We start from the raw sequence: 14,299 nt of genomic DNA on the forward strand, positions 1-14,299 counted from the left end.
TTTTTGTAGGAAAAGCTATATTATTGATAGAATATTTAAGACAAATTTATATTTGTCGAAAATGTAAGAACTGGTTTTAAATTTGATATGAAAATATTATGATATAATTAGATAAGATTTTAAGTTAGTATTTTATTAATGGTTGATAATTAAAAAATAAAACATGGATAAATACATTTTTTGAATTTTATATGTTTGATTTAAGATAACTTACAAAATAACTCTTGGTAAAGTTATTTCGCTCAATAACTCATGGTGTGTGTTGAATTTCATCGATCCAATTAATTGTTAAATTAAAAGTTATTAAATTTTACTAATAATTAATATAAAAAAATTAATTAGTTTTGGAATAAATTATTTGCTAATTAATAATATAATTGAAACATTAATTATTTTAAATTATTTAACTAAAATCTTATTGACAATTTACTATATGATCTTAATATTTTTGTATAACTAATATCTGGTTTTAAATTTGATATGAAAATATTATATATAATTAGATAAGATTTTAAGTTAGTATTTTATTAACAGTTGATAATTAGAAAAAAATAAGGATAAATATATTTTTTGAATTTTATATGTTTGATTTAAGGTAAATAAATATATTAAATTAATTAATAATTTATTTAAAATATTAAAATTTAATTTATAAGTATGTTATAAATAAATATTTATAATTTTATAAATTATATTATCATTTTAAATTATAAAATTAAATAATTTAAATTATAATTTTAAATAAAAATAAGTAGATGTTAATTATAAAAGTAAGTACATATAAATAAAGAATAATTAAATATATTATTATTATTATTATTATTATTATTATTATTATTATTATTATTCGTAATATAAAATTATTATATATTATTATTATAGTACAAATATGAGATTGTATATTTGAGGATGACTTAAATGAATTAATTTGTACAAGTTATACTGACAACATACATAGACATTTCGGTAGCTTACTCATCAGAACTTCACAGTTAAGCGTGCTTGACGCTTAAACAGTGAAATATTGTGAAATAGAACCCTTGAGAGGCCAAATATGAGAGTTGTTACATTAATAAATTTATTAAAATTAAAAAAATATAATTTCCGACAGATTTTTCCGTCAGAAATTTTCGACAGATATTTCTGACGGATATTTTCTGACGGAATTTTTCGTCGAAAAAATTATTTTCGACGAATTTTTTTTCCGATGCCACTTTTTTCGACGGATTGAAATCCGTCGGAAAAAGAAAAATCCGTCGAAATTTTACCTATTTCTGTCGGAAATTTGCATTTTTCTTGTAGTGTTTATCGATTGGTACATATTATTTCAATTCTTTTATATGAAACAATTAAAAAGACCTTAATATTTTACCAAAGGTTATCCATGTTCTAAATTCATTTTTTGAAGTCAAAATAGAGAAATTAAATCATCTTAGAAACTAACTGCAGAAAACAAAACAAGTGCATCAAAAGTGTCAAAATTAAACTTGATTATAAGTGTTAAATTGCTCATAAATCAATTTTTCACAAAATAAATGAGTAAACATACATTTTCACACTTGGTAAGAACATTTTAAGCACTAGAAATTGTGTTAAGACAGGGTTATCATCCCCAAAAATCATAACATTTTTGTGCTAAAGGAAGAAGATTTTACAAAAGTGTTCAAAACTTGTTTTAATCATATATTTTGTTAGAAAATTATGTTTTGAATGATCTTTGAACCAAACCCTAGGTTTTCGTACCCAAAGAATGAAGAATACTCATGAAAATTTTCAAGTTCAAATTTCGAGAATATATAATTCAAAATCACAATTTTTTCTTTGCAAATGGTTTAATATATAATATATCCAGAGCATTCAAGATTATAGAAAAGATATATGAGTAATTTAATTATTTAAATAAACTTACAAATTGCAATGAAGCTAATCAGTTTCAAGAGACAAAAGGATTTTGTAAAATACCAAAAAAAAATCCAAAATTAATAAAATATTGACTTAATAATCAATTGATATAAATATTTCCGGATCTAAAAAAATCTAAATTATACAAAAGTTACAAAATATTAACTATACATATATTGAAATACTCCTTTTATGAGGTACTATCGTAAAATAAAGTATCTTGTGTCTCCGTATATATTTTTAGAAAATAAAAATAAAATAAATGATAAAAATAGTTGAAATTATTTAAAAGAGTGTAAGCTATTTTGAGTAATTATTAAAAGATATGAGAAGTTTGAAAAATAAACTTACAAAAAAGTAGAAAAAGAACTAAATGAAGAGTATGGGAGAGAAAAAATATTTTGGAAGTTAAAGAGCAAAATAATCTAACTGAATTGGTTACATCAAAAAGACTTATGGTCCTTATTAATAATATAGATTAAATCACAATACCCTCATGTGTCAAATGTGATTTATTCAACGAAAATATATGCTTTCTTAAGGTTTTTAATAGCAACAATATAATTTGATTCAAAAAATCCAAATAACTTTGCTATGCCTTTGGGGTATATTATTAATTAAAGATTTAACGAAGAATAAAATCCCCCAAAACAATTTTTAAACTGATAGCAAAAACAAAATTTTTAAATTTTTTCAACAATAATAATTTTCAAGTGAAAATTGGACACACACAAAATAATTTTCTTGACCCTATTTTGAATTTTTCTTGGTACTTATTGACATATAACGCACACAGATATATAACAAACATCATATGATAAAACCCAAATTATTTTATTCATCAAAAAAGATAAATTAAGTAAAATGATAGTTCTAATATTTTTCTTTTAAAAAAACCATCTTTATTTTAACACAAAAACAGCCACGACATGCATCAATATATATCCTAGACTGGGATACCAATTGACGTATTTTTCAGAACACAATTATATATTCTCAATTATGACATGTTTATACTATACAAAGCAATTACCTACTTAATTAGAGTTTAAAGAGTATGTACCTGAGGGGAGCCCAAATATCTTCTACCTTGATTTGAATCACAAAACAACAAAATATTTGACCGACAACTAGGGCTTCATACAAAACTGTGTGTCAAAAACTATCTAATCAGACTAATTTTATTTAGATATATTGAGTGAGAACTATGACACCCTTACTACCCCAACACATATATTGTAATATATAAATAAATTAAGAAAATCAAATTTTCAAAATAGGTAAAAAGGTTCACATGAAACCTTTAGAAACATTCTTCAATATCCAAAATATTCTGAAAGTGAAACTTGGAAAATAAAACATAAGATGTTACAAAATATTTTCAAAATAATAGGTTCAACTCCGTATACAAATACAATTCATGTCCTAGAAATTCTCTGCCCCGATGTCACAATATCAGAGCATACCCATAAATCAACTGTTGACATTCTAGATGCCACTCATAGCCAGATCTTCCTCACCTAAAATATTCACAAATTGTACGATGAGAAAAGAAAATATCTATATGTAAAACACATAAGGAAAACATAACATAATCTCATCATTATTCATTACTTAAAGAAATATTCACAAGCATTTATATATATATATATATCATAATTAACAATCCTTTATCATCTTCACATCTCAGTCCACAATTTCATCAATTCATCACAATCCACACAATCTTACACTTCACACTATGCCAAGGTCACGCTACCCATTTAACAATCTCAGGCCGTGCTCACCCCTGATATAACACTGTGCCAAGGTCACGTTATCCCTATCTCAGGGTCGTGCTCACCCCTGACATGTTAACCAAGGTCACGATACCTACGTAACAATCCAGAGCCGTGCTCACCCCAGATATAACACTGTGCCAAGGTCACGTTACCCCTAACCTAGGGTCGTGCTCACCCCTGACATGTTAACCAAGGTCACGATACTCATGTAACAATCTCGGGCCGTGCTCACCCCTGATATAACACTGTGCCAAGGTCACGTTACCCCTAACTCAGGGTCGTGCTCACCCCTGACATGTTAACCAAGGTCACGATACCCATGTAACAATCCCGAGCCGTGCTCCCCCCTGGTCATAGGTGTGAAGAACCACAATCACATTTCATTCACATTCCACACAACATCTCTTAGTTCAATTCCATACCACATACACAACAGGCAAGTCCAACAAAATAAGGGTTTACACACCTTTCGAGCAATTCACATCTAGATCATCTATTCTTATCAAATAATATACCAATAACATTCATAAATTAATATTATAAACAATGGAATTATCAATTTAATATAACTTTAACATAAACAATAAAACCCCCAATTCTTTCAAAACCTAACTCACAAGCACTTTTCTATAATTTCGTTCTCTCTCCCAGAGCATCATTTTTACAAATAAATCATATATTCATAATCCTAAATTCATATAGAATCAAATAAGACCAATAATTCTCCAAACAGAAATAATTATAAAATTTCTCATAATCCTAAAGGATTCTTCCTCTACCCAATTCCCTCATGTAATTCTACATATAAATAATTCCTTTTTTCCCCCGTACCTGGATAAGCAGCAGTTGAAACTACAACAGGGATCTCTTGGTCTCCTCCTCTAAGTGCCCCATGGTCTTCAGAGAAGAAGAGGGGAAGAAGAAAGAGCAGAAGAGAATCGGAAGAGAGAATGAGAGATGTGTGAAAATGAGAGGTGAGGGGCGCTATTTATAGGATTTCAGGCTCACCTACCGGAACGGCCTGTTCCAAAAGTGGAACGCCCGTTCTGGACCCTTCAAATCTACGCAAATTTTTGAACTGGAACGGCCCGTTCCAAAACCAGAACGGCTCGTTCCCAATCCCAGCAGAACGGCCCGTTCTCCCTCCGGAACGACCCATTCTCCAAACCAGAACGGCCCGTTCTCCCTCTGGAACGACCCGTTCTCCAAACCGGAACGACCCGTTCTCCCTCTAGAACGGCCCGTTCTGCTTCTCAAATTTTGGGCCTTTAACTTATTCCAGAACGGCCCGTTTCACTTTTGAAACGGCCCGTTCTGGGCAACAAATTGGGCTTACGGCCCATTGAAAATTGGGTTGTTACAATACTTCTCTCCTTTATGAAATTTCGTCCTCGAAATTTTTGCAATGGTAGACTCCTCGCTTCTTACTTTCTAATTATTATGCGACCTCACTACCTTATTGATATACAACTCTATCAAAAGATATCTAAGGGCAAAACAAGTAAACTTGGCAAGCCTATCCACTAAAACACAAATAGAATCAACCTCTTAAGCATCTCAGACAAACCTACAATTAAGGCCTATCCACCCATCATCTCACTTCCACATTGGGACGTTTGAGTGCTACAAAATTCCTAAAGACTTCTAGCATACTAAACACAAGTATACAATTTCTCTACTCCTTTCTTCACCTTAGGTCACTTCACTTCCGCTGCGCTATTCAGATACATCCTCCTAAGGTCCCGATACATCTCATTAGCTCCTAAATATATATATTAAGAGTACTGTTATGTTCTTCCTCTAAAATCATCTTCCTTAATTCAAGGTTACTATGCACCCAAGTTTGTTCTTGCACCTCAAAACAATGTCGATTTCTACTCATAAATGGTTATCTATACTTCTACCAATCTTCTCCACTTGGTTCTCTAAGAAAGGATCTGACTCCTAGGCTTCTCTAATCTCATCCATTAATTCACTAGTCACTTTTAACACAATCAATTCAATGCTTCTAAGGATAATCTCATACACCAAGCATAAGTCTTTAAATTCTTCAATCAAATCCAACCCTTAAATCATCATAAATGATATACTAGAGGTCATCATAATCAAGGCATCTGCCACAATATTGGTTTTACTTCTGTGATCATCTTTAAAGATTAAGCACCTAAGCGTAAGTTCACTAGGTATACATATTAGATCTCTAATTTCACCAGTCCATCTACACCCAAGTCAAACTCTTATTCATCACCTTATCCTATAGCCTCATATCTTGTCACCAAAATTAATCAATTAATTATACGTCTCCAATTTCCTTCAACAATTCACTCGTTACTCAAGTTATACCTAGTTTCATACTACTCGGAGTAATCTCATAAGTCAAACTTAAATCTTTAATTTCAGCCAAAAAGATCCATCTCTCTAATCATAAGAAAAAATAATGTAGAGGGTTCCTACTCAAAGCATCAACCATCACATTGACTTTATGCAAATAACAACTAAGATTGAAATCCTAGTCCACAAAAATTCCAACTATCTCTTTTGTCCCATATTCAAGTCCTTCGAGTCAAACAAAATTTGAGGCTCTAATGATCACTAAATACCTCCAACTTAGAATCATATAAGTAGTGTCTCCAAATCTTAGTGTAAATATCACGATTGCTCACTCAATGTCATGGGTAAGGTAATTCCTCTCATAAATTTTCAATTGCTTAGAAACATAAGTTATTACCCTTCCTCCTTGCATCTACACTACCTCCAAATTCATCTTAGAAGCATCACTGTATACCACATAAGACTTACTAAAATCCGGTAACATTATCCAATCTTTCCTTAAGAGTTTGAAACATACTCTCACATTTATTATCCCATACAAAGGCAAGTCTTTCCTAGTCAATCTAGTCAAATAGTAAGCAACCTAGAGAAGTAAGCGACGAAATGCTTTGGGGAGTTGAAAATAAGCATAGGTCCGGGGATCCTCGATATAGGTTAACCTTTTGAACTACTGTTGAATTCATGGGTAGGCAAAAGACAACTTAGTGAACTGAAACATCTTAGTAGCTAGAAGAAAAGAAAGCAAAAGCAATTCCTATAGTAGCGACGAGAGAAACGAGAGCAGCCTAAACCGTGAACGGCTATCTTAAAAATTTACTCAATAAATTTCCTATAAACTATCTCAATAAAACTTCTAACCTCACAAATTGACTTTTGATATCTCCCACTTAAGCACAACTTCTACCATAGGTAGATCTATGTTATATCCGCGCAAGAAATTACAAGGCCTAAATTTATCTTGGATATATCTTCAAAATTAACTCTAATATGATGATATCACATCTTAAGGTCAATCTCACTAAACACACAACCATTCACTAATTAATCCATAAGGTCATCTATCCTCATATCCACATACATGCATATCATATTAGAATACCTATTTAAACCTTCATATATACATCCTTCCCAATCATATATATAAATCTATCACTATTTTACACCATATAACATGTGCATGAACTTAACTTTACCACATAGCATCATAAAACCTTGAATAACCTTACAATCCACATGACAACACCTCAGAACATCATAACAAAATCATTTTTATCCTTGCATTGCCTAGTAACTCAAAAACATCATGATAGCATACATATCCCATCAATAACTGTCAAGGAAAATGATACCTAGAGAGTTACACTTGTCCAATGATCTCAATCCTATCTCAAAAGAAAGATAAAAGAATAAGCTATAACTCTTATGAAGACATGAGATTCTGAATAGATCCTCTTCTCAGCTAACAATTCAAAAATCACAACAGATATATTTAACGCTTATAACTAGCCTCTAATTACCAAAACAACTATAACTGGAGTTCTAAACCTTCATTTTACCTGATTCCAGTGCCATTGAAAAGATCACATCCAAGACTACAACTTCCATGAAGACCACAAAATCCAAACCTATCAATACGGTACTTCTACTAGCATAACAAAACTACAGTGAAAACATCTCCTACACTAGACAACAATAGTGCACTAACATCCCACAGAATACCTCAACCCTTCCAAACTTACTTCTTTCTACCTTAAACTCATATCCAAGCTTCCAACTACAATCCCTAAACGAAAATAATTCACCTATTCCACAAAAGACTTAGAGCTGAAATCAAATCCTCATGCAACCTAACCCCTAACAAGATTAATATGCAAGCATCAAAACTTAAGGAAATCACCAACACTTTGACCTTTCATCAAGAACACTCAAAGTTCTAATGCTCGACACATAACCTCTTGGATTCAATCATTACCACTATAACTTTCAGAAACGCTACCAATCATAAACTCTTAATACATTCGATAAGTCAATTTCTTACCCACATCCAAGCTTCCACTAGTTCTAGTTGGTTAGCAAGATACTTCGTCTACTACCACTACTTGCACCTATGCTCGCAACACGAGCGATGCCACCCAACCACTACTTCTTACATAAGCAAGAAGTATCAAAATAATTAAGCAATCATGAGATTAAGAAAGAGCAATCAAAAATAGCATCATCAAGTTATATCATGTCTATCAGACAAATCCTAAGAACACAATGCACACAAATAAATAACAACAACATAATCAATCATCACATTAGCACATCAATAATCTTCACACTCAATGCATTCCATCATTCATCTATCGAACAAGCATAGTAGACTCACAACTCACGGCCGATTGTATCGACCTGCTCTGATACCACTAAATGTCACACCCTTACTACCCCAACACATATATTGTAGTAATATAAAAAACTAAGAAAATAAAATTTTCAAAATAGGTAAAAGGGTTCACATGAAACCTTTAGAAACATTCTTCAATATCCAAAACATTCTGAAAGTGAAACTTGGAAAATAAAACATAAGATGTTACAAAATATTTTCAAAATAATAGGTTCAACTCCGTATACAAATACAATTCATGTCCTAGAAATTCTCTGCCCCGATGTCACAATATCAGAGCATACCCATAAATCAACTGTTGACATTCTAGATGCCACTCATAGCCAGATCTTCCTCACCTAAAATATCCACAAATTGTACGATGAGAAAATAAAATATCTATATGTAAAACACATAAGGAAAACATAACATAATCTCATCATTATTCATTACTTAATGAAATATTCACAAGCATTTATATATATATATATATCATAATTAACAATCCTTTATCATCTTCACATCTCAGTCCACAATTTCATCAATCCATCACAATCCACACAATCTTACACTTCACACTATGCCAAGGTCACGCTACCCATTTAACAATCTCAGGTCGTGCTCACCCCTGATATAACACTGTGCCAAGGTCACGTTATCCCTATCTCAGGGTCGTGCTCACCCCTAACATGTTAACCAAGGTCATGATACCTACGTAACAATCCAGAGCAGTGCTCACCCCTGATATAACACTGTGCCAAGGTCACTTTACCCCTAACCTAGGGCCGTGCTCACCCCTGACATGTTAACCAAGGTCACGATACTCATGTAACAATCTCGGGCCGTGCTCACCCCTGATATAACACTGTGCCAAGGTCACGTTACCCCTAACTCAGGGTCGTGCTCACCCCTGACATGTTAACCAAGGTCACGATACCCATGTAACAATCCCGGGCTGTGCTCCCCCCTGGTCATAGGTGTGAAGAACCACAATCACATTTCATTCACATTCCACACAACATCTCATAGTTCAATTCCATACCACATACACAACAGGCAAGTCCAACAAAATAAGGGTTTACACACCTTTCGAGCAATTCACATCTAGATCATCTATTCTTATCAAATAATATACCAATAACATTCATAAATTAATATTATAAACAATGGAATTATCAATTTATTATAACTTTAACATAAACAATAAAACCCCCAATTCTTTCAAAACCTAACTCACAGGCACTTTTCTATAATTTCGATCTCTCTCCCAGAGCATCATTTTTACAAATAAATCATATATTCATAATCCTAAATTCATACAGAATCAAATAAGACCAATAATTCTCCAAACAGAAATAATTATAAAATTTCTCATAATCCTAAAGGATTCTTCCTCTACCCAATTCCCTCATGTAATTCTACATATAAATAATTCCCTTTTTCCCCCGTACCTGGATAAGCAGCAGTTGAAACTACAACAGGGATCTCTTGGTCTCCTCCTCTAAGTGCCCCATGGTCTTCAGAGAAGAAGAGGGGAAGAAGAAAGAGCAGAAGAGAATAGGAAGAGAGAATGAGAGATGTGTGAAAATGAGAGGTGAGGGGCGCTATTTATAGGATTTCAGGCTCACCTACCGGAACGGCCTGTTCCAAAAGTGGAACGCCCGTTCTGAACCCTTCAAATCTACGCAAATTTTTGAACTGGAACGGCCCGTTCCAAAACCAGAACGGCCCGTTCCCAATCCCAGCAGAACGGCCCGTTCTCCTTCCGGAACGACCCATTCTCCAAACCAGAACGGCCCGTTCTCCAAACCGGAACGGCCCGTTCTCCCTCTAGAACGGCCTGTTTTGCTTCTCAAATTTTGGGCCTTTAACTTATTCCAGAACGGCCCGTTTCACTTTTGAAACGGCCCGTTCTGTGCAACAAATTGGGCCCACGGCCCATTGAAAATTGGGCTGTTACAAGAACCCAACCTATACCATTAACTCATTCACATCAAAAACCTAAATTGCAAATTTTCATGAATATAATTTAAAATAGCATAATATTAATTATTGTCCATGTATAATGTTATTTAGAACTAATTTAATAATTAAATACTGTTAATTTACGGAAAATCCAGCACATTAATCATAAACAATTGCATAAATGATGTATTTGATTCATTTATATTCATAGATGATATTCATTCTACCTCTCTTGGTACTGTTCAACATGGAAAATATTAAATGTACATCATATTTACTCGTGGATCAAGGAGGATGGAAGAGAGAGAAAAAGAAAAGGAAAAAAAAGAAAGATAGAAAAAGAAAGTGATATATGCAATAGGTGATATGATGAGAAAGGAAAATAATTAAGAAGAATATGAGATGGAAATAAGATAGAAAAAAAGAAAACTGAATGTAATTTATTATTAAATAATTTGAACACAAAACAGTAACCGGTGATTAATCCTTATTTAAGATATATAGTTTCATTGAATCCCTATATTGCGTGAAAGGTGAAGGTTGTGCCCTTGCTAAGTTAAAAAAATGCTATCAACAAATATGCGAAAAATGAAAATCATAAATTGTAGTCATATAAGAAATTATTGTTTCTGAAGGAGATAAAATATAAATTAGGCTTAAATATGTTTTTAGTCCCTCAAATTTAAAAAAAAATTTATTTTTGGTCCCTCAAATTTAAAACTGTTATTTTTAGTCCTTGTAATTTTCAAAAATCTTGTTTTAGTCCCTTAGGTCACCAATAACATATTTAAAAGTGACTAATTAAGACAGTTATGCAATACCAACCGGATTTAATGTGATATTTTCACTAATAAGGACACGAATAGGTAGATTTTATGCAATAATATTTGATAAATTTCTTAACAAAATTTGAATATAAAGACTAAAATAAGATTTTTTGAAATTACAGGGACTAAAAACAACAATTTTAAATTTGAGGGACCAAAAACAAATTTATCCTAAATTTGAGGGACTAGAAACATATTTAAGCCTATAAACTATTAACAACTAATAGATGAACGAGACGGTTATATCATGTGTGATCTTCATCTATAAAATAAAGATTTCTTTTCTTCCCAAATTCAATAGGGCATATGATTCTACCTCGAAAGTTTCAAGTTTTCTAGGACTAATTAATGTGGAAATTAGTACTTACATGGTTTGCTTCCATGTATTGATCTTCCTCGTACCTTCACTCTCTACTTCACGTTTGAGGCAAGTGACGTGACAAACCATATAGCAAACACACGAAGTTTATTAGAAAATTTTGTGAAGTGGAATGAAGATAATAAAATTAGTTATTAGGAATATGTGAAAAAATATAAAGCATGGATATATATGATGTTAATCATTACTTGGAAGGTAGTAAACTCATTGAGCTTAGAGTGCATATATACACATGAATACCCTTACTTATGCATACCCACAAATATATGGAGATTCATAGAGACAGATGAAAACATTAATTAACGAATTAGATTCATATATTACATGCTAAAGTAAATATCAGTAAGCAGAACACTGTATATTCTAACGTCATATATGAACATCATTAACTAATACATGGATTAGTACTTTGTACAGTAACTTTGATCAAAGCTTCAAGTTAGGTTAGCAAATTAAGGTTGTCTCAAGTCTCGACTAGTACGACCATATTACGTCATTTAAAGGGGTTGGTTTTATTTTGAAGGAGGATACATTTTTCACTTCATGGTCTTGGCTCATATCTTCCCAACTTTGGTAGACTACTCATTCAATCAATGGGTGGTTAATCCAGGAGTTTGCCTATCATCATCATGTGTGAGAGGGTAAAGGGGGCTACAAAATATTATATCCTAAATTTAGGATTTGGTATGGAAAGAGCTGAGAGATATTATAACTGTCATAATCAAAATTGGCAGGTGGACTAAGGAGGGGAATTGTGCTAAGAAGAGAAGGAAATGGTTCAATTAAAAAGTTAATTTGATTTTATGTGAGTGGACAAATTTCTATAATCTTCTACCTATCTTATGTATATGAGTTTTGATACCTCTTGTACCCGGTATATATAATAATATAAATATTTGTTGGCTAATAAAAAAAAAAAAGTCTTCTTGTAGTTTTGCTTAGGTTATCTAATTTTTTAGTCTCATTTGTCGGTGTCTTTGGACTCCTTCTCTACATGCAGCAAACCCTTCTTCCATTGGCCAAGCAAGTGAACCCATGTTTTAATTTTGTCTGTGATGGAAGAAAAATGGAAAAAATGTGGAAATTGTCTGTACCACGAGTAAGAGCATGTTTAAATACAAATTTATAAACATTTTTAAAAAAAATTTCTACCAAAAAAATAGTTTTTACTTTTAATAGCCAAATCTTAAAAATGCATCTAAGTTACATCTAAACAAACTCTAAGTGTAATGAATCTGGTTTTGTTAACAATGAAAGAAACATGAAAAACGATTATAGGAAAACCATTTATGAAGTATGGTGAAGTCAAATGTCTAATAACTTCAACCCAATAAATTATTAATTGATGAGAAGAGAGAGATTAAGAGTCTTGCAAATGAAACTTCACATATAATATTTATATTCTAATTAATATAAATATATCAGTTACAAACTGAGGGGTACTCCGTAAGCAAAACATTAGACAGTACTAATATATTATGTTTTATGTAAATATCAGTAACTATATATAGTGTAAGCAAGCCTATAAAAGCTTACACAGATTACTACATCAATATAGATAAATACCACATGTCATATAAGCCATATAAGTGCTGCACGCGTGAGATTGATGAATAACACATGCTCAAGTTTCTTCATCCTCATCCTAATTAATCCATCATGCTGCCGGTGCTATATCGATGCCGTTATCATCATCATCGTCATCATCGTCATCATCACCTTCGTGATGAATAGGAAATCTAGCTGCTGGCCAGTCATTGTCGTTGAGAAACAATGGTAGACCAGATTTTTTTATGCAAGAAACAAAAACCGCCATTGAAGTGTTTATAAGACACAGATGACAACTATACTATCACAAACTACACTAGTTGTAAACTGCTTTGGTTGACTCTATGAAGTCATGGGTCTCCCACTTATTTATACCCGTAAGTTAGTCTACTTTTGTATATAATTAAAAAAAGAGTTAATCACCTATACATTACTAGTGTAAAAATTTTTTTACACTGTCAACTAATTATATTTTTTAATTGTGTCATGTCATTGTTAAAAATAAATGTATTTATAATGACATGACACAATTAAAAGATATAATTGATTGCCGGTGTAAAAACAAATTTACACTAACAGTATATAGGTGATTAACTCATAAAAAAATATATATTCTGTTAATTTACTATTTTTTAAAAGAAAGTAGACTAGTCATGAATAAACAAAATAAAGATTTTTTATGTTGTGATTCAATCATAAATTTACATGTATCATAAGTTTGTTAAGTATCTATAAAAATAAAGTGATATTTTTATTTGCGACTCAATATTTAAGTCAAGATTCAAACTAACAACATTTAGTTATTCTAAATATTTTAAAAATCATGCTTATTATAATTTTTTTTATTTGTACGTAAAATAATTTATACTATGTATGTTTAGAAATTAATTCTTTTTCTTGTACTGACTTTTTTATTTTGAAAAATAAGGGAGAGAGAATAGGAAATAGATTTTGGTCATCCATGTTTCTTGACTAACAATATATATATTGGAGACGAAAGAAAAAACAATTTTTTAATATATCTTTCAACTACTTATATAGTGAGCCCTAATTAATATAATAAACATTATTTTCTCTACATACGGCCATATCCTTTACACAAGAGGACTTAAATATCTAAGAAATTTGTGCTCTTTCTCTCTTGCTATATATATATGAATTCGGTATAAAAGAAAAACAGATAAACCAAGTATAACAA

General features: G+C 31.6%; 1 long non-coding RNA gene across 1 annotated transcript; it reads right to left on the reverse strand.

Annotated features, from left to right (window-relative positions):
• Positions 1-3,148: 3,148 nt before the first annotated feature.
• Positions 3,149-13,715, reverse strand: LOC145954319 (uncharacterized). The gene is made up of 2 exons (XR_014431523.1): positions 11,543-13,715; positions 3,149-8,741 (listed from the first exon to the last, which is right to left on the reverse strand). It is a non-coding gene; the product is annotated as an uncharacterized LOC145954319 (long non-coding RNA).
• Between the last annotated feature and the right edge of the window lie 584 nt (positions 13,716-14,299).

This window comes from Cajanus cajan, chromosome 2 (genome assembly GCF_000230855.2).
Source record: "Cajanus cajan strain Asha chromosome 2, NIPB_CcT2T_4, whole genome shotgun sequence".
Taxonomy (NCBI): domain Eukaryota; kingdom Viridiplantae; phylum Streptophyta; class Magnoliopsida; order Fabales; family Fabaceae; genus Cajanus; species Cajanus cajan.